General features: G+C 38.9%; 1 long non-coding RNA gene across 1 annotated transcript in view; it reads left to right on the top strand.

The window, feature by feature from the left end:
* The first annotated feature begins 2,979 nt into the window (after positions 1-2,979).
* Positions 2,980-21,173, top strand: part of LOC117976302 (uncharacterized) — a 114,366-nt gene continuing 96,172 nt past the window's right edge. The window contains exon 1 of the long non-coding RNA XR_004666935.3: positions 2,980-3,647. This is a non-coding gene — a long non-coding RNA (uncharacterized LOC117976302). The remainder of the gene's footprint in view (positions 3,648-21,173) is intronic.

A 21,173-nucleotide genomic window follows, 5' to 3' on the forward strand; every position in this document is an offset into this window, starting at 1 on the left:
CATTGCTGGTGGTTTCCTCGTTCTTAGTGATACGGCTGGTTTGTCCCACGCTTTTGGAATCGGTAGCAATATTTGGTTTAATTGTATGTCTTTTTAAAAATCAGAAGATAATTCACACCATAAAATTCACCATTTTAAAGTGTACAATTCAGTGGGTTTGGATAGATTCGTAAGGTTGTGCAACCATCATGACTATCAAATTCTGGAATATTTTCACCCACTCTCAAAAAGAGGAAGCCATGACTGTGCTTTCTGTCTTTAAGGATTTGTTTATTCTGGACTTTTCATTTAAACTGAGTCAAATGGTATGTGTTCCTTTATGTGTGGCTACTTTCACTTCATGTTTTTAAGGTTCATCTATGTTGTAGCATGTATCAGCATTTCGTGTTTCTAAATAACAGAACACTATGCTATTGTCTAAGTGTCCTACGTTTTATTTACGTGTTCATAAGTTGATAGATGTTTGTTTTGTTTCCACTTTTTGGCTACTGTGAATGTGTGCAAATTTTTGTGTGAATGAACACGTTTTCCTTTCTCTTGAGTATATCTAGGAGTGGAAATGCTGAATCGTATGGTAACTCTGTTTACCTTTTTGAATAATAGCCAAACTGTTTGTCACAGCAGCTGTGCAATTTTACCTCTCCACCTGCAATGTATGAGGGGTTCCAGCTTCTCTACATCCTTACAACACTTGTTATTTTCCATTTTCAAAATGATAGCCATTTTAGTAGGTATAAATGGGTACCTTATTAAAAAATAAATAAATAAATAAATAAATGGGTACCTTATTGTGGCTTTGATTTTTATTTCTCTAGTGACTAAGGAAGGATGTTGAGCATTTTCTCAATTGAGTATTTGCTATATCTATCTATCTATCTATCTATCTATCCATCCATCCATCTAATGTCCATTTGAACTCTGTCTCATTTTTTTATTTGGGTTATTTGTCTTTTTTAAGTTTTAAATTTTTGTGGGTACATAGGAGGTATAAATATTTGTGGAATATATGAGATATTTTGATACAAGCATTCAATGTGTCATAATTGCATCGGGAAAATGAGATATCCATGCCTCAAGCATTTATCCTTTGTGTTACAAACAATCCAATTATACTTTTTTAGTTATTTAAAAATGTACAATTAAATTCTTTTTTGTCTATAGTCACCCTGTTGTGCTGGCAAACACTAGGTCTTATTCATTCTTTCTATTTTTTGTACCCATTAACCATACCCACTACCCCACCCTGTCCCCCACTACCTTTCCTAGCCTCTGGTAACCATCCTTCTACTCTCTATCTCCATGAGTTCAATTATTTTAAATTTTTTTTTTTTTTTTGAGACAGAGTCTTGCTCTATCACCCAGGCTGGAGTGCAGTGGCGCCATCTCGGCTCACTGCAAGCTCTGCCTCCCAGGTTCACGCCATTCTCCTACCTCAGCCTCCTGAGTAGCTGGGACTACAGGTGCCCGCCACCGTGCCCGGCTAATTTTTTGTATTTTTAGTAGAGACGGGGTTTCACCGTGTTAGCCAGGATGGTCTCGATCTCCTGACCTTGTGATCCGCCCGCTTTGGCCTCCCAAAATGCTGCGATTACAGGCGTGAGCCACCGCGCCTGGCCCAATTGTTTCAATTTTTAAGTCCCACAAATAAGTGAGAACATGTGAAGTTTGTCTTTCTGTGCTTGACTTATTTCGCTTAGCATAATGACCTCCAGTTCCATCCATGTTGTTGCAAATGACAAGATCATATTATTTTTTGTGGCTGAATAGTACTCCATTGTGTACATGTACCATATTTTCTTTATCCATTTGTCTGTTGATGGACACTTAGGCTGCTTCCAGATCTTGGCTATTGTGAACAGTGTTGGAAAAAACATGGAAGTGCAGATATCTCTTGGATATACTGATTTCCTTTCTTTTGGGTGTATACTTAGGATGGGATGGTTGAGTCGTATGGTAGCTCTATATTTAGTTTTTTTGAGAACCTTCAAATTGTTCTCCATAGTGGTTCCATAATTTACATTCCCACCAACAGTGTATGAGGGTTCCCGTTTCTCCTTATCCTCTCTGTTATTTGTTATTGCCTATGTTTTGGACATAAGCTTTTTTAACTGGGGTGATATGATATCTCATTGTATTTTGATTTGCATTTCTCTGATCATTAGTGATGTCGAGCACTTTTTCATAAACCTGTTTGTCATTTGTATGTCTTCTTTTGAGAAATGTGTATTCAGATCAGTTGCCCATTTTAAAATGGGGTTATTCAATTTTTTCCTATAGAATTGTTTGAATTCCTTATATGTTCTGTTTATTAATCCCTTGTCAGAGGAGGTAGTTTGCAAATATTTTCTCCCATTCTGTGGGTTGTCTCTTCACTTTGTTGCTTGTTTCTTTTGCTGTGTAGAGGCTTTTTAACTTGATGTGATCCTATGTGTCCATTTTTGCTTTGGTTGCCTGTGCTTTTGGGATATTAACCAATAAGTCTTTGCCCAGTCCAATGTTCTGGAGGGTTTCCCCAATATTTCCTTTTAGCTGTTTGATAGTTCAAGGTCTGAGGTTTAAGTCTTTAATCCATTTGGATTTGATTTTTGTATAAGGTGAGAGGTAGGTGTCTAGTTTCATTTTTTTCTATGGATATCCAGCTTTCCCAGCACCATTTATGGAAGAGACTATTGTTTCCCCAATGTATTTTCTTAGCACCTTTGTCAAAAATGAGTTCACTGTAGATGTATGGATTTATTTCTGGGTTCTCTATTTTGCTTCACTGGTCTATGTGTCTGTTTTTATGCCAATACAGTGCTGTTATGGTTACTGTAGCTCCGTAGTATAATTTGAAGTCAGGTCATGTGATTCCTGCAGTTTTGTTCTTTTTGCTTAGGATAGTTTTGGCTATTCTGGGTCTTTTGTGGTTCCATATATATTTTAGGATTGCTTTTTCTATTTCCGTGAAGAATGTGATTGGTATTTTGATAGGGGTTGCATTGAATCTGTAGATTGCTTTGGGAAGTATGGGCATTTTAACAATATTGATTCCTCCAATCCATGAACACAGAATGTCTTTCAATTTTTTTATGTCCTCTTCAATTTCTTGCATCAATGTTTCATAGTTTTCATTGTAAAGATATTTCACTTCTTTGGTTAATTCCTGGGTATTTTATTTTATTTGTAGCTATTGTAAATGGGATTACTTCCTTGAATTTTTTTTCAGATTTTTCACTGTTGGCATATAGAAATGCTACTGATGTTTATATGTTGGTTTTGTATCCTGCAACTTTCCTGAATTTGTTTATCAGCTCTAATTTTTTTTGGTGGAGTCTTCAGTTTTTTCCAAATATAAGATCATATCATCTCCAAACAGGGATAATTTGACTTCTTCCTTTCTAATTTGGATACTCTTTATTTCTTTCTCTTATTTGATTGTGCTGTAGCTAGGGCTTCCAATTATTTGTGTTTTTGTTATTGAATTTTAAAGGTTATTCACATATTCCAGATACTATACCCTTATTAAATACATAATTTGCAAATATCTCCTCCCATTCTGTGGATTGCATTTTTTTAATGGTATCCTTTTCTCTCTCTGGTACCAGAATGCAGGGTGTTGGTTTCCAAGGCTGCTGCTGGTGAGGTGGACAGTGGAGGATGATAATAGGGTAAGTTAAAGACACCAAAAACTTTATGTTTTTATGACAATTTAGCCAGTTTTTTTTTTTTTTGGGAATAAATACTCCTTGGGTTGCTACAAATCATTGGTTAATTTCTAGAGTTTTGAAAAAGTTTTCTGATAATTTTTGTCAGGTTTTTTCATTGTTTTATGAGGGGTAGTTAAATCTGTGGAGGTTCTAATTCTGACATTTTCACTGCTGTCACCTCAACCATGTCTTATATTGCAGTGGGATGACAATCTTGGGTGTATGCTTTGCCTTTCTTTTTTTCATACAGGCTGTGTCATCATGTGGATGCCATGGAAAGAGGGACTCAAGCCTCTTTTAAGTTCATCATCACAAACTGAGTTTTTTGTTGGGTACCATCCCCTCTACTTTTATAATTTATAAATCTAGGGAGCTTATAGCAACTTAGAGATTGGTCAATGAATTTTCCCCTTTGTTTTACACAAGAGAAAATTGGCACCCCTTTTGCAAAGTGAAGTGAATTGCTCAGTTCCTTCCTATAGCTGGTAGTAGAAGCGGGAGGAGAACTGAGCTCTAATAGAAACACTCAGTCCAAATACTTCTCTGCAAATTTCCAGTCTCATCACTCAGCTTTCTATACACATTTTCCCTTTTTGTTTGGGTATGTATGCCAGTCCCTGTGACTTTAGAAATGATGAGATATTATAAGGCCCATGCACAGCCCCACAATTATTCTCACGAACTCGGTTTTAATGTTGGTATGATTTCGGTATTATAAAAATTCATGGTCCTCAAGAAGCAGCCAGCAGTTTACCTATGGTAGCAGACACATTTTTGTCTAGCTTTCCCCATTTATTATTTGCATCATGCTTGATCAGACGGCCTCAAGAACAGCTTCTGCATAGTGAAAGAGAAAACAATGGTTTGAAAATGAAAGTTTAGTGCTAAAATGTAGCCATATGAATGTTCTTTGGAAGCACTTGTTTTTAAGGACCTCGGGGACATTCTCTGGTTGGTGTTTGTGTTAGTTTGCCAAAGCTGCATGGAAAAGTACTACGGATTGGGTGGCTTAAACAACAGAAATGTATCTTCTTATAATTCTGGAGGGTAAAATCCAAGATCAAGGTGTCAGCAGGTTTTTTTTTTTTTTTTTGAGGCCTTCCTCTTTGGCTTGTAGATGCTGTCTTCTCAATGTATCTTTACATGGTCTTCCCTCTGTAACTGTTTGTCTCCTAATAGGCTCTTCTTATGAGGACACCAGTCACATGGGATTAGGGCCCACCTCAATGACTGCATTTTACTTAACTACCCCTGTTAAAGGCTCTCACTTTCCAAATATACTTACATTCTGCAGTACTGGGGGTTAGGACTTCAACATATAAATTTTGGGGGGACACACTTCAGCTCATAACAGTGTTAGAATGGGAAATGTTTATAAATCAATATTTACAAAATGGATAGGAGGCTAGCAAAGCAAACACATAATCTCTCTGCTCAGACTCATCACACATCCTACCTGTGAGAGCCAATTGTTAAATAGTCAAGAAGTTTCTAAGATTAAGCCATGAAAACCAGCAATAGCTACATTGCTAATTTCAATCACCACCCTCACACTGAAAGCTAGGTTTCTTCTCTCTCTCTCTCTTTTTTTGTTTTTGACACGGAGTCTTGCTCTGTCACCCAGGCTGGAGTGCAGTGAAGCAATCTTGGTGGCTCACTGCAACCTCTGCCTCCTGGGTTCAAGTGATTCTTCTGCCTCAGTCTCAAGAGCAGCTGGGATTACAGGCCCCCACCACCACGCTTGGCTAATTTTTGTATTTTTAGTAGAGATGGGGTTTCACCACGTTGGCCAGGCTGTTCTTGAACTCCTGACCTCAAGTAATCTGCCTGTCTTGGCTTCCCAAAGTGCCGGGATTACAGGCATGAACCACCGTGCCCAGCCAGAAAGCTAGTTTTCAAGGACACACTGCTCTATGCCATATCCATTTTTACAGTGAAGGTCACCTTGAGAAATAAATTAGCTTTTTCTAAAGGGATGCTTTTCCTAGGATTGCTGTAAGTTGGGAATATGGTTTGGATATTTGCCCCCTCCAAATTTCATGTTGAAATATCATTAGGGAATTGCAAATTAAAACAATAATGAGATATCACTATGCACTTAATAGAATGGCCAAAATCCAAAAAAACCTCACAATACTAAAAGCTGGTGAGGAAGGAGAATAGCAGGACCTCTCGTTCATTGCTGGTGGAAATACAAAAGAGCACAGTCACTTTGGAAAACAGTTTAGCAGGTTCTTACAAAACTAAACATAGTATTACCATATGGTACAGGAATCAAGCTCCTCAGTATATATCCAAATGAATTAAACTTATGTTTCCCCCCACCCAAAACCCTGCACAAATGCTTATAGCAGCAGTATTCATAATTGTCAAAAACCAGAAGCGGCCCAGCGTGATGGCTCACACCTGTAATCCCAGCACTTTTGGAGGCTGAGGTGGGTGGATCACCTGAGGTCAGGAGTTTGAGACCAGCCTGGCCGACATGGTGAAACCCTGTCTCTACTAAAAATACAAAAATTAGCCAGGCGAGGTAGCAGGCGCCTGTAATCCCAGCTACTTGGGAGGCTGAGGCAGGAGAATTGCTTGAACCCGGGAGGTGGAGGTTGCAGTGAGCTGAGATCACACTATTGCACTCCAGCCTGGGCGACAACAGCGAAACTCTGTCTCAAACAAACAAACAACAACAACAACAACAACAAAAACCCCAGAAGCAATCCAGATGTTCCGCAGTAGGGAATGGCTCAACAAACATTGGTACATCCATACAATGGAATATTATTCAGTGACAAGAATAAACGAGCTGTCAAATCACAAAAAGGTATGAAGGGCTCTAAAACACATATTGCTAAGTGAAAGAAGCCAGTCTGAGAAGGACATATATTTTATTATTTCACGATGTGTTATTCTGGAAAAGGCAAAACTATAGAGACAGTAAAAAATATCATTGATTACCAGGGGTTAGGGAAGAAAGAAAGAAGGATGAAGAGGTGAAGCACAGGGAAGTTTGAGTCAGTGAAATTATTCTCTATAACTCTATAACGGTGGATACCTGTAATTTGTCGAAACCCATGGAAATGTACAACCTTATAGTACACTATGGACTTCAGTTAATCGTAAAGTGTTAATACTGCTTCGTTGACTTTAACAAATGTACTGCAAGGTGTTAACAATAGGGGGAGCTCTGTGGGGGAGGGGAGTATATGAGAACTTCTTACTAACTGCTTGATTGTTCTGCAAATCCGAAGATGTTCTAAAAATAAAGCCTATTAATTAAAAAAAACCCAAAATGTAAAATAACAATAATGAGTGTCTGATTTCAATTTGCCTATAACATGCTTAGAAATTCAATTCGTTAATTTCAGTTTTTGAACTAATCAGATTGTCCAAAAGAGGGTGCCAAAGATTTACAAAGGTATTTTCTTTGGTTCTGTAAAAAGAAGCTAAATAATAAAATAGAATTAATGTAATTAAAAGCCAAGAGAACCTAATATAAGTCAATGTGTCTGACTCTTATCTACATCTTGCCAATGACTCCTATCCTCCTTCCCTGGGACTCAGGTTGGATGCCTTTTGCTTCTTGGTGCTGCTGCTTTGCTGTGTTTGAGAGTGTAATTCACCCTCATGATGCACAGCAGGTGACCCTGACTCCAAAGATACCTGCAGGGAGCTGAGCTAACCAAAATACGCCTGCACCTTATTTTAAGTAACGATAGACAGAGGCTTGTATAAGTTGGATTTGAATGGGAGTTTGCAAATTGATGTGTATACTTTGTAAATTTATACTATTTTCAGTGATATACACTTAGAGACAATTTTGACTTATTACTATTGGGTCTTCCACTGAAAGTGGCTTTTAGCACTGTAATCTTCAATTGCCCTGTTTCTAGAACCCTAAATCAAGGAGTTTATAATCTGTAACTAAGTATAAATGCATTGACACAATTCATTTTTTAAGGTATCTTTTGGTGGGCAGGGCCTGGTGGCTCATGCCTGTAATCCCAGCAGTCTGGGAGGCTGAGGCAGGAGGATTGTTTGAGCCCAGGAGTTAGAGACCAGCATAGGCAACATAGCAACACTCTGCCTCTGCAAAAAAATAAAGAATTAGCCCGACATAGCAGTGTGAACCTGTAGTCCCGACTACTCAGGAGGCTGAGGCGGGAGGATTGCTTGAGCCCAAGAGGTCCAGGCTACAGTGAGCCAAGATCATGCCACTGCGGTCCAGCCTGGGTGACAGAGCCAGACCCTATCTCAAGTATATATATGAATAATTTCATCAAGGAATCTCCTTAAGATAACTATGTCACAACAAAACTAAGTTCTTTTTTTGTTATATTGCCTTTTTACATTTTCAGAACATCTTTATTTTCTGTTGATTGTAAAAGAAACAGACACTAATAAAATAATCAGATTAAAAAAATTGTTTTAGGTTTGGGGTACATACGCAGGTTTGTTATATAGGTAAACTCATGTCACAGGGGTTTGCTGTACAGATTATTTTGTCACCCAGGCACTAAGCCTAGTACCCAACAGTTATTTTTTCTTCTCTTCTCCCTCCCCCCGCCCTCCACCCTCAGGTAGGCCCCAGTGTCTGTTGTTCTTTTCTTTGTGTCCATGAGTTCTCATCATTCAGCTCCCACTTATAAGTAAAAACATGCAGCACTTGGTTTTCTGTACATGCATTAATTTGCCAAGGATAATGGCCTTCAGCTCCATCTATTTTCTCACAAAAACATGATCTCATCATTTTTTATGGCTGCATAGTATTCCGTGGTATATATGTACCACATAAAATAATCAAATTAACAAACTCCAAAGTGAAAGCTTACTTAATCTTACTTGAAGATTTCTTACTTACTGTCAATGATTTGTTATGTAACTTTCTCTTTGGTGTGTATATTAAAAAACAATTTTATTTTATTGTGGTAAGAACACTTAACATGATATCTACCCTCTTAACAGATTTTGAAATATGCAATACAGTATTATTTACTAAAGGTACCATTTTGTACAGCAAATCTCTAGAACTTATTCATATTGCTCAACAGGGAGGGGCTTGTGTAACCTTCTGAATGTTTACATATGTGTTTAGAATGTAAGTGGCTTACATTATCCATATTCTCCAGTGATATACTTTCCACATCTAATGATGAATGTCTGTCTTATATAACATCATTCTCTCTTTGCAATGGATGCCTATGATTCCCTTTTATGGATGTATTACACTTTGTTTAGTCAATACTCTATTACACAATTTATTTAGTTCTTTCTTTTGTTTTTGTTTTTGCTTTTGCTATTAACAGTATTGATTTAATAAAAAGCCTTACAAACCCATATTTATGGATTTGTGCTATTATCTCTGTTTAACTAATTCCTGAATTGAAATTCTAAGTTTAAATATAAGCATATTCATGTATATATTTTAATTTTTAATTTTTTGTGGATATATAGTGGGTATATATATTTATGGGATGTGTGAGATGTTTTGATACAGGCATGCAATACATAATAATCACATCATAGAGAATGGGGTATCCATCCTTTCAAACATTTATGCTTTGTGTTACAAGCAATCCAATTATACTGTTTTAGTTATTAAAAATGTACAATTAAGTTATTATAGACTATGGTCACCCTATTGTTCTATCAAGTAGTAGGTCTCATTCATTCTATTTTTTTTGTACTCATTAACTATTCCCACCTCCTCCCCATTCTTTCCTCTTCCCTTCCCAGCCTCTGGTAACCATCCTTCTGCTCTCTATGTTCATGAATTCAATTGTTTTGATTTTTAGATCCCACAAATAAGTGAGAACATGTGCTGTTTGTTTTTCTGTGCCTGGTTTATTTCACTTAACATAATGATCTGCATATATTTTTATAGGCATTACCATCCACTATCTGATAAGTTTTACAGATTCAGTCCTGTAATTTAATGATGGGGATATGTTCTGGGAAATGTGTCCTTAGATGATGTTGTTGTTGTGTGAACATCAAAGAGTGTATATAGTATTTACGTAAACCTAGATTGTGTAGCCTACTACACACCTAGGTTATGTGGTATAGCCTATTGCTCCTAGGCTACAAACCTATACAGCATGCTACTTACTGAATAATGTAGGAAGTTATAACGCAAATCACTAGGCCACAGGAATTTTTCAGCTCCATTTTCATCTTATGGGACCGCCGCGGTATATGCGGTTTGTTTTTGACTGAAATGCTGTTATGTGGCACATGACTGTATAAAAACCCACTCACATGAGTGTTCCTCTGGGGTTTTCTTAAGGTGGAGAACAACTGCGTCTAAGAATGAATCATTTTAGATCAGGGCTGTCTAGGATTGAAATGTCCCAGGATCAGGCAGCATCCAGAATAGCATTTACCTTTTCTGGTATATGCTGCAAAATGCCACAAGTATCATTGACGATTTGCATTCTTGGTATATCTATGTAAAGGAGATGTCCTTCGACTGACAGCTGGCAATACTTCTTGCAGATCTCAGAGCTAACTGCATGTTGAGGTTCAGCATCCACTCTGGTGATGTGGTGATTTGAGTTTTCAGATCTTGAGCTGTGTAATTTCAGGAGGCTTTCTTCTCTGTCGGAAGGAAGACTGGAGTGATGCAATTATCCTATTGGAGTACATTTCCTTTCAATTCTGTTCTCAAAATATATTTTTTTCCAGAAGAAAAAATTAGCGTCATTTTTATAGGGGAGGGGTAGGAAGGGAATTTGGATAAAAAGAGTAGAACCATTCATCTGCTCGTATTCCTTTTCAGAAGATGTGGTTAAAGTTTTTCCTAGTCATTTTTACATCTTTTTTATGGGAAGGAATTGTATTACAGTACACATTTTATTTTGCCAAGTGAGCTGTTACAGTGCACATAAACATACACACACACTACCCACATTCCTTCAAGAAGCAACTAACACTATCCACATCATTTAAATAACAAAATAGTAATAATATTATTATTAGATCCATTGTTTATTAGCTGTTTGACCTTGGTTAGGTTATCATATCACTCTGTTCATCTATAAAATAGAGTAACTGTGAATATCAAGTGAGATATGTATAATGCATAGTACATGGTAAATAGTATATGTAAGTATATTCTTATTTTTTGTCATTAAAGTTTCCTTTAAGGAAAGATATGGAACTTGTGATATAATAAGCAATATTTATTTGGTCATCTCTGCTCCAGTTCCTGGCACAGAGCTTCTAAAACTCTTGTAATTTCCTGAGTAGATGGGGTGCCAGGATGATCTTTTGTTTCACTATTTGGTCTCTAACCCTTGTTCCTAACAGAAATCCTAAATCTCTTGGTATTTCCTGGGCAATAGCAGCATCTTTTGTTCTAATGAACCAACTTTTGGTGGGCTCCTGAATGGAGAGAGAGAGCTCTCTCCCTCTCTCTTTGTGCCTGTGTGTGTGTGTGTGTGTGTATGTGTGTGTGTGTGTTTGTGTGTCTACATTTGGGATAATAAGTACCTAAACTGCCCACATATTGTCCTTGCTTGGTATGTTTTCTAAGTCTCTTTGAATCTATAGATTTTACCTTTTTCATTTTTTGTTTTAATTGTCATCAGAAAGACAAGACACAGAAGTTTGAAACTTTCAGCCTCACCCCACCTCCTCTTGGGGAAAGAAGATCGGGTTAATAATGGATCATGATTACATGATTAAGCCTCCATAATAATCTCTAAAGTACTGAGCACTTGGTGCTTCTGGGTTGGTGAACACATCCAGGTATTGGGAGGATGGTGCACCCCAACTCCATGGGCACAGAAGCTCCTGCCCTTGAGACCCTTTCAGACCTTTCCCTATATCCCTCTTCATCTGTATCCTTGATCGTATCCTGTATAATAAACCAGTAAACCTAAGTGTTTCCCTGAATTCTGTGAGCCATCAGCAAACTATGAAACCTGAGGAAGGAGCCATGCGAACCCCCAATTTGTAGCCAAGCTGAACAGAAGTGTGGGTAATCTGGGGCCCTACTACTTGCGAGTGGCATTCGAAGTGGAAGGCAGTCTTGTGGGACCGAGCCCTTGTCCTGTGGGGGGTGCACTAACCCCAGGTAGTTAGCATCATGATTGAACTGTAGGACACCCACTTTGGTGTTCAGAGAGCTGGAGAATCGGTTGGTGTGGGGAGAAATCCCTTCATGTTGAATGTAGTAGAGAAAACGTCTGCTTTTCTCATACACCTCTGCTTGTATTCATCTTTCTATCTTCGCTTGGGTTCTCCCAGAAGCAAACTCTGAGCCAAAGAGTTGGGAAGCACAAGGGACAGGGGTAAAATAATACACGGAAGGGCTGATACAAGGAATACAGGAATGATGCAAGGCAGCCAGATACAGGTGGAGGAGCTTTAAGGCCAGTGCCCGCAGTTGGCTGCTGGGGCGTTACCCCATGAGGAAGCTCTGGCAAGCAGTGCAAAGCACAGATCTCGGAATTTACTAGTGGATGGGTTATGAAGCTGTGGGATTTGGGCGACAACTCCTGGCAGTCATTGGTGAGGATTATTCCTTGGGCAGTGATTTCCTCAGCTCTCCCAGCCTGTCATGCACGTGTGCAGACAGAGAGGCCCACAGGTACCGTGATGCAGGTTCAGGCCGGGGGAAGCCGGCAGGAACATCTTGAAAGGTGAGGCGCTAATAATACTGCTACAGCCGTGGACTCTTGAACACCTAGCCTGTAAGACCACTTAGGAACCACCGGGGAAAGCCAGAAGTCTCTTATCTGTTTCCCTTTTTTCACAGGTGGAGCAAGTGAATTAATTAGGTTGTACAAAAGGCTGCATTTTCTATGTATCATGTTCAGTTCTAAACAGAATTTACTCAGCCTTTTGGAATAAAAAATAGTCTGTGGTTCTGGACCACAAGCATGTATTTTCTTTTTTGTTTATTTAAATTTTTTTTATTATGGAAAATTTCAAACATATATAAAGATAGAGTGAATAGCTTAATGATTAATCACATATTCATCACTTGGATTCATCTTGTTCCGTAAATAAACCCGTCTATGTCCCACACCACTCCCTACTGGATGAATTTTAAGTAAAATATATCATTTCATCCATGAATATTTCAGTGTACATCTATATAATACAAAAATAATTTCACTATTCTGATTAAATTAACAATAATTAATCAATATAATTAAATATCTAGTTCTCGTATAAATTTTCATGTCTTTTTTTTTCTCCTCCTTCTTTCTGTCTCTCTCTGTGCCTGTGGGGTATGTGTGTGTGTGTGTGTGTGCATCTACATTTGCGATAATAAGTACCTAAACTTATTGTCCTTGGTGGATATGTTTTCTAAGTCTCTTTGAATCTATAGATTTTACCTTTTTCATTTTTTTGTTTTAATTTATTTATTGAAAAACCAGACTAGTTGCCCTGTAGAATTTCCACTACTTTGAGTTTAACTAATTGCATTTTGTTACTAATTGCATTACAGGAGTGAGCCACTGTGCCTGGCCGATCATCTAGTTTTGTGTAGTTCCTGCTCTAGACCTGTAATCAGCCATTTTTTCCAAAGTGCTTTAATTTTTAAACAAAAAGTTGATGTTTACTTACATTTAGACAGCAAAATCTGTGTGCTTAAGGTGTTCAGTACTGCTTGGTTGATCTTTGTTTCTATGCTTTTTTTAAGTGGCCAATTCTTTAATTGATTTGACAACAACCATTAACAACAATTTTCACTGATGACCTTGCTGTAGTGACATATCATGAGTCATATATTATCTTCATTGTTAGTGCTTTATGTTTATTTAGCAAGAAATTAATAAGAGCTTACATAAATGTGGTTCGGTAAGATCATTTTAGCCTGAGGAAAGAGCATGAACAAAACCACAACCTGGAAAATGCAAGAAATCCAATTTGGACAGAGTTGTTTGTACAGGTAGGAAAGTGGTGGGTACTAAAGTCTAGAAAAAGTGTGTTGGAGCCTGGGGAGAAGTGCCAAAGGCTGCCAAGTAGCTGAGCATAGAGCATCATATCTTTTTTTCTTTTTCTTTTCTTTTCTTTCTTTTTTTTTTTTTTTTGAGGTAAGGTCTCACTTTGTCGCCCATGCTGGAGTGCAGTGGTGTGAACGCAGCTCACTGCAGCCTCAACCTACCAGGCTCAAGCAATCCTCCCACCTCAGTCCCCCAGGTAGCTGGGACTACAGATGCCTGCCACCATGCCTGGCTAATTTTTGTATTTTTTGTAGAGAAAGAGTTTTTATAAAGACCAGCCCAGGCTGGTCTTGAACTTCTGAGCTCAAGCGATCTGTCCACCTTGGCCTCCCAAAGTGCTGGGATTACAGGCATGAGCCACAGTGCCTAGCCCTGAGCATCATATCAGGGCTAGGCACGGTGGCTCATGCCTGTAATCACAGACCTGTTGATGGATCACGAAGAATATGATGGGCAGCAGATGATATGATATGCCAGCTTTGGAATCGCACAGACCTGGGCTTTAATCCTAGCTTTGCCAATTATTGGACAAGCAAAAGCTTAATTTTATTTAGGTGATGATAAACCACACAAATATTCCACTAAAGCAAAGCAGGATGTATGATCATCTATTACCACCTTCTATCATTTAATCCAGACTTCAAATTGTCCGTGGTCACTCTGCTACCACTTTAGCGATGGGAAGTACAAGGAGGAAAAATCAGAGAGAAAAGAGAGAGCAGTCTCTTCAATTATAAATAAAATATGTCTGCAAATTGTAAAACATTGGACCGTGTGGACATATTGCTAGAGCTGTCTCAAATGAGAGACCTTGAAAGTTAAATCTTATTGGTTTCATGGTCACTCAGCTTTGAGGATGAGGAAAGGAGAAGAACAAGGACTTCTGCCTTGAGTCACTTTTCCTTAGTGAGGGCAGCAGAAACCCTGGAAGCATTTCAGAAGATAGTACCTGTCAGGCTTCCTGGCCCCTCACTGACTCTCAGTTTTACACCCACACACACACCCACACTCACTCCTGTGGATTTTCTTAGCTCTAAACCAGTAAGGAGAAAATCTTAATGAATGGTATTCTGTACACTAATGCACACAGAGAAGGTCCACTTTAAACCTGATCTTGATAAAATTGTGGTTTATCATTTCTCTTAACTCTTTATGGAGTTACTGAGCTAAGATGTACTCATCTTTGTGCTGAGTGATTTGGGGTTCACAGACACGATGACCAGAGGGATCATCAGGACTTTAAGGCAAGAAGAACCTAGAGACTCGTAAGACAACTCTCTCATTTCACAGATGAAGGTACTAATACCCCCAAGAAATTTATAATCTTATATGAGAGGATTAAAAAAACTTGAAATAAATAAATAGTAATCTAAAAGGTCACAGGATGAAGTTCTCATTTTATATGGGTTATATGTGCTCTAGGAGTCCAACGAGGCATCCATTGCAGTAGCCATCAATGGAGAGAGATAAGAGCCTTGACATTTACTGAGGGTATAAAGTGTGTAAGCGGTTTTATCCGTGTGATCTTGGGTCTAATATTTGCCCAGGGGATTAAAGAATAAGACAGAAGTATCTGACAGAACTTGGGAAGTTTAAGAAAATGCTCAAATGTAGAAAACTATGGCTTGTCTGGAAGATGGTGGTGGAGAATTGGGATGAACATTTGGATAGAAAAGAAACAAATGTATGAGAATGAGACAGTCATGAGTATGAACCAGGATCTCCAGCAAAGGTTAGCAATCACTGGTTTGGCAGTTAAAATTTGTATTTTAGAAAGAATAGCTCAGCAATTACTGCAGTCACAGATAATTTCATAGCTGCCCTTGTCCCCAAGAGAGCTTAAACCTTCAAGATCACAAAAACAGATCAATTTAACTATTAATATGCATTAAACTAATGCATTAATTGCATAAAATGACTTTACATACAAAATTTAAATGGTTTTACTATAATTAGTGGGCAGAAAGGTCCACTGAGCACCTATTGTCACTCAAATTTAAATCTTCACATAAAATTCTGTTAAGATGGTTCAAAAATGTAACCATGGCTTGTCATCAGTTACATGCATTAATATTGTCATGCACATTTTAAGAACAAATATTGCCATGTCTTAAGAATTATTAGTGATCCCTTTAGACTGTCAGCACTCTGGTAGCAGACACTAGCATGCTGATTTATTATGCCATTTCTCTCTCAAAAGACAAAAACAAAAAAACAAAACAAAACAAAAAATCTCCGAACCTTCAAAACCAAACTCTCTCTCTCTCTCTCTAACACACACACAAACACACACACACGCACACACACACACACGCATACACATACACATATGTTTTCATTGTATATAATGTGTTGTAGCGCACTGTTAATATATGTTTTCCTCCTACTCTAAGGGCTATCCCTGTGCTCGCAGCCAATGTGAGCTAGCCCATATTTTTCTCTGTTTTACCTTCTGGGACCATGAGTGGTGCAATGCTCTTGGCTTATGAGTGCTCTACTACTCTGTACAGAGGATGTGGTTTTCTAGCTGCTGTTAACAGCTATTTACTACACAGTGACCTTTCTTTCTGCAGTTTATTTTGTGTTCTAGTGAACATTTTTGACCCATAAAGGCTGGCAAAATTGTGCAAATGATAGACGTAAACTTGCCCCAAAGGAACAAAGGATTCTGTCATGCACATTTGGTAGAGTGTCATGACCGACAGAAATTAGGGATTAATGGAGATCCTTATGGAGGTCATAAACATCACCGCAGCCTAGAGGAATCAGGCCACTGTTTGGACAGGGACCTGGAGAAATTGATGGCAAGAGGCATGACATGATTCCTGGGAACCTGGAGGGTCTTTGCTAATGGCCCACCCCAGGAATGCATCTTGGGGCGGGGGGACATATGTAGCGTGGTGAAAGTGGGGCTAGGGCTGGAGCTGGGGCTGACTTTGGAAGAAGTACTGAGGCTATGGGGACAAGCTTGGCACAGCCCAGTGCACATTCTAACCTCTCCTACTCAATCTTTATAAAGAAGGAAACCTGTCCCTCCAGGAGTCCTGTAATGAGAGTGTTGATAGACTAGAATTGAGCGACAACAGTCCCCCCCAACCCCAATAAGAAGAGCTGAGAGAGATGATTTTACAGTATTTCCTCTCATCAAAGTAACGCAGGCTTGTCTCTCGCTTCCTGACACAGAAAATTGCATTTTGTCACCCATTTGTCAGTTCTTACAGATTTTAAGATAATTAAAGAACATTATAGCAGGTGACAGCTGTTGCCGAATGCCGTGTTGCTAGTTCTTCTGCTCGTTGGATGCCCAGGAATCTCGAATGATGATAGCTTGGTGCTCCAGGTTTAATTAGCTGGTTGTTTGGAATCTGTCTAGGCTCTCAGGTGTGGGGTGAGCAGGCTTGCAGTTTGTCGAATCTGAGCTGTGCTCATCACTGGCTGTTGGAACTGGGTTTGATCAGCTCATGGAAGAGCCAGCTGGGGGTGCCCTGAGTGTTATCAGACAAGGGCATCAAAGGAATGAGGAATGCAGGGTTTTGGTGATGGCTGTTAAGAGAATCCCACGCTGATTGGTTTCCTGATGTTCTTGCATCAAATCAGGCTTTTGTTTTCAAATTTATTTTCTGATCACATCTCCTTCGAGGCCATCTCTTTTATTATACAGCACAGCGATCATACTCCATCGGGATTTATCTCCAAGTTCGTTTGTCAAAAACTCCCTCACATGCAGGGGGAGATCTAAGTGGTCTCGACCCTGGCTTTTAAGTTCGCCCTCACCCCCAAATCATACATGTTTTCAAGCTCATCTGAAAACACAAAAGTGGTTTCAGGAATAATTTTTAAAATTGTCCTTAACTTACACAAAAAGTTCATTTCTAACTATATACCGTGAATCATTACGAGTGATACAGTAGAAGTACATCCGTTTCTATTTTAGAACTGCAGGGAAAGTCTTGTGCTTATAGAAACCACTTACAGTCCCTCAGATCACATGCATTCTTTCAGCCTTTGCTTTCACACCATTCTGCCTTGAAATTTTTCTTACTTTTGTACACCAGACAAATTCATGCTCATTTCAAATTTTTAAAAAAATTATTTTTGTTTTTTTGTGGGTATATAGTAGGTGTGCATATTTATGGGGTACATGAGATGTTTTGATACAAGCATGCAGTGTGAAATAAGGTATTGGCACACAGGCCACCTTTTTGAAACCTTCTTAGATTCCACCTCGTGGATCTAGGCCCTTTTCTGTTCGCTTCTGCTTCCTGTGCTCTTTGCGTGCAAGTTTCTCTATACAGAATCAAAGCCATTGATATAGCATATGGTCTACATTCACTTGATTATTTCATTGTCTTCAACACAATTTTTCTTTCTTTTCCTTTTTTAAAATGATTTATTTATTTTTTTGAGATGGAATCTTGCCCTGCCGCCCAGGCTGGAGGGTAGTGGCACGATCTCAGCTCACTGCAACCTCTGTCTCCCAGGTTCAAGTGATTCTCCACCCTCAGCCTCCTGAGTAGCTGGGACTACAGCCATGTGCTGTTTTAATTTTTTTATGGGTACATAGTAGGTGTATATATTTACAGGGTACCTGAGGCATTTTGATATAGGGATACAATGTGTAATAATCACATCAAGGTAAGTGGGGTATCCATCACCTCAAGCATTTATCATTTCTTTGTGTTACAAACATTTCGATTACACTCTTTTTGTTATTTCAAAATGTACAATAAATTGTTGTTGAATGTAGTCACCCTGTTGCGTTATCAAATACTAGATCTTATTCATTCTATCTAACTGCATTTTTGCACCCATTAACCATCCCCTCTTCCCCCCTCCCCCACTACCCTTCCCAACCTCTAGTAACCATCATTTTCCTCTCTATCTCTATGAGTTTAATTATTTTAATTTTTAGTTTCCAAAAGTGAGTGAGAACATGTGAAGTTTGTCTTTCTCTGCCTGGCTTATTTCACTTAACATAGTGCCCTCCAGTTCCATCCATGTTGTTGCAAATGACAGGACCTCATTCTTTTTTTTATGGCAGAATAGTACTCCATTGCATGTATGTGCCACATATTCTTTATCCATTCATCTGTTGATGGACACTTAGGTTGCTTCCAGGTCTTGGCTGTTGTGAATAATGCTGCCATAAACACGGGAGTGCAGATATCCTTCGACATGCTGATTTCATTTCCTTTGGATAAATAACCAGTAGTAGGATTGCTGGATCATATGGTAGTTCTATTTTAAGTTTTTTTGAGGAACCTCTAAATTGTTCTCCATAGTAGTTGTACTAATTTACATTCCTACCAACAGTGTACAAGGGTTCCCTTTTCTCCCCACCTCACCAGCATTCATTATTTCCTGTCTTTTGGATACAAGCCATTTTAACTGCGGTGAGATAATATCTTACTGTATTTTGATTTGCATTTCTCTCCTGATCAATGATGTTGAACAGTTTTTCATATGCCTGTTTGCCATTCATATGTCTTCTTTTGTGAAATGTCTATTTGGATCCTTTGCCCATTTTTAAATGGGATTATTATATTTTTTTCCCCTATAGAGTTGTTTGATATTCTGGTTGCTAATCCTTTGTCAGATGAATAGTTTGCAAATGTTTTCTCCCTCATTGTCTTCAACACAACTTTACTATTTCATGAGACTCTTTTTGAGGAAGATACAAGTTGTAAATAATTTTATTTTTTATTCCAAGGATTTACAGAGTCCTATCAACTTAATAGAGTGCATCAGTGAACAGTTTACAAAGGACTCTTTGAACCCTTTGCTTCAAAAATCTTGCACTACTGTGTTCACCAATCCTAAACTATGATCCTTACTCAATTCTAATCAGGCCTCTATATTGAAAGACCTGCTTTAAACTAGAGTTAAAAGTCTTGTTGAAGATCTTGGCTGGGCGTGGTGGCTCATGCCTGTAATCGCAGCACTTTGGGAGGCCGAGGAGGGTGGATCATCTGAGGTCAGGAGTTTGAGACCAGCCTGACCAACATGGTGACACCCTGTCTCTACTAAATAAATATAAAAAAATTAGCTGGGTCTGGTGGCGCATGCCTGTAATCCCAGCTACTTGGGAGGCTGAGGCAGGAGAATTGCTTCAACCCAGGAGTCGGAGGTTGCAGTGAGCCGAGATCATGCCACTGCACCCCAGCCTGAACAACAAGAACGAAACTCCATCTCGAAAAAAAAAAAAATCTTGACTTTGCCCTATCCTCTCTAGGATATTACTAAGGCTCTGTTGACCTACTGTTCTCCCTTACCATGGCAAGCAGTAACTCAGCTTTGTTTTATCAACGCATGCTTTGGTGATACTTTGGGGGAACCAGCATTTGACACCATGACAGCCCATGTTACTTTGTCTTATACTTGATTGTGTCTCTCTTCCTTGTTTACCATGAACTCTTGAGGATAAGAATTATGTCTTTACCCTCCTGCCTATCCTGGGGTCTTATGTGTAACACAGAGCCTAAGAAATAAATATGCATCTCTTGGAAAATGGAATTAGTGAGATGGAGAGGAAGCTAATGTCTTGATACATAGAGAAAGCATACTGCTTGACCACATTCAAACTTGTTCAGTGCTTTTCCGAATCCTTTTCAGCCTGAGTTTTAACAATCTTTATGTTTAGCCCCAATCCATCCATCTAACTGTATTTCCAACACATTCTCCCCTCCTGTAAACCAATCTTCCTTACTGGGCCATGCACTTATGCACCTACAGGTATCCACGTATTCTGTTTCATGTGCCAGGAATGTCTGATGCTAAACTTTGTGCAAAATTTAAGGTCAAATTAATTCTAAATTCTCTAGGTAGTCCTCAATTTCTCCACTACATTCGATTCTGTTTTTACTTTTAACTTTTATAGTATTGTTGTAGCCAGAACCTCATTTTTTTTTTTTGGCACTGTTCTCATATAACTGATATTTAGTCAGTTAATTTTGATATTGAATTCAGGTGCAAGATCCTTGAAGGGGTGGGTTGCCCCTCCACACCTGTGGGTGTTTCTCGTTAGGTGGAATGAGAGACTTGGAAAAGAAAGAGACACAGAGACAAAGTATAGAGAAAGAAAAGTGGGCCCAGGGGACCGGCGTTCAGCATAAGGAGGATCCACGCCAGCACTGGCCTCTGGGTTCCCTTAGTATTTATTGATCATTAACAGGCGTGGCAGGATAATAGGATAATAGTGGAGAGAAGGTCAGAACGTAAACACGTGAACAAATGTCTCTGCATCATAAACAAGGTAAAGAAAAAAGTACTCTGCTTTTGATGTGCATATACATAAACATCTCAATGCCTCAAGGAGCAGTATTGCTGCCAGCATGTCCCACCTCCAGCCCTAAGGCGGTTTTCCCCTATCTCAGTAGATGGAATACACAATCGGCTTTATACCGAGACATTCCATTGCCCAGGGATGAGCAGGAGACAGAAGCCTTCCTCTTATCTCAACTGCAAAGAGGCGTTCCTTCCTCTTTTACTAATCCTCCTCAGCACAGACCCTTTACGGGTGTCGGGCTGGGGGACG

Source organism: Pan paniscus, chromosome 18, assembly GCF_029289425.2.
Source record: "Pan paniscus chromosome 18, NHGRI_mPanPan1-v2.0_pri, whole genome shotgun sequence".
In the NCBI taxonomy this organism is placed as follows: Eukaryota; Metazoa; Chordata; class Mammalia; order Primates; family Hominidae; genus Pan; species Pan paniscus.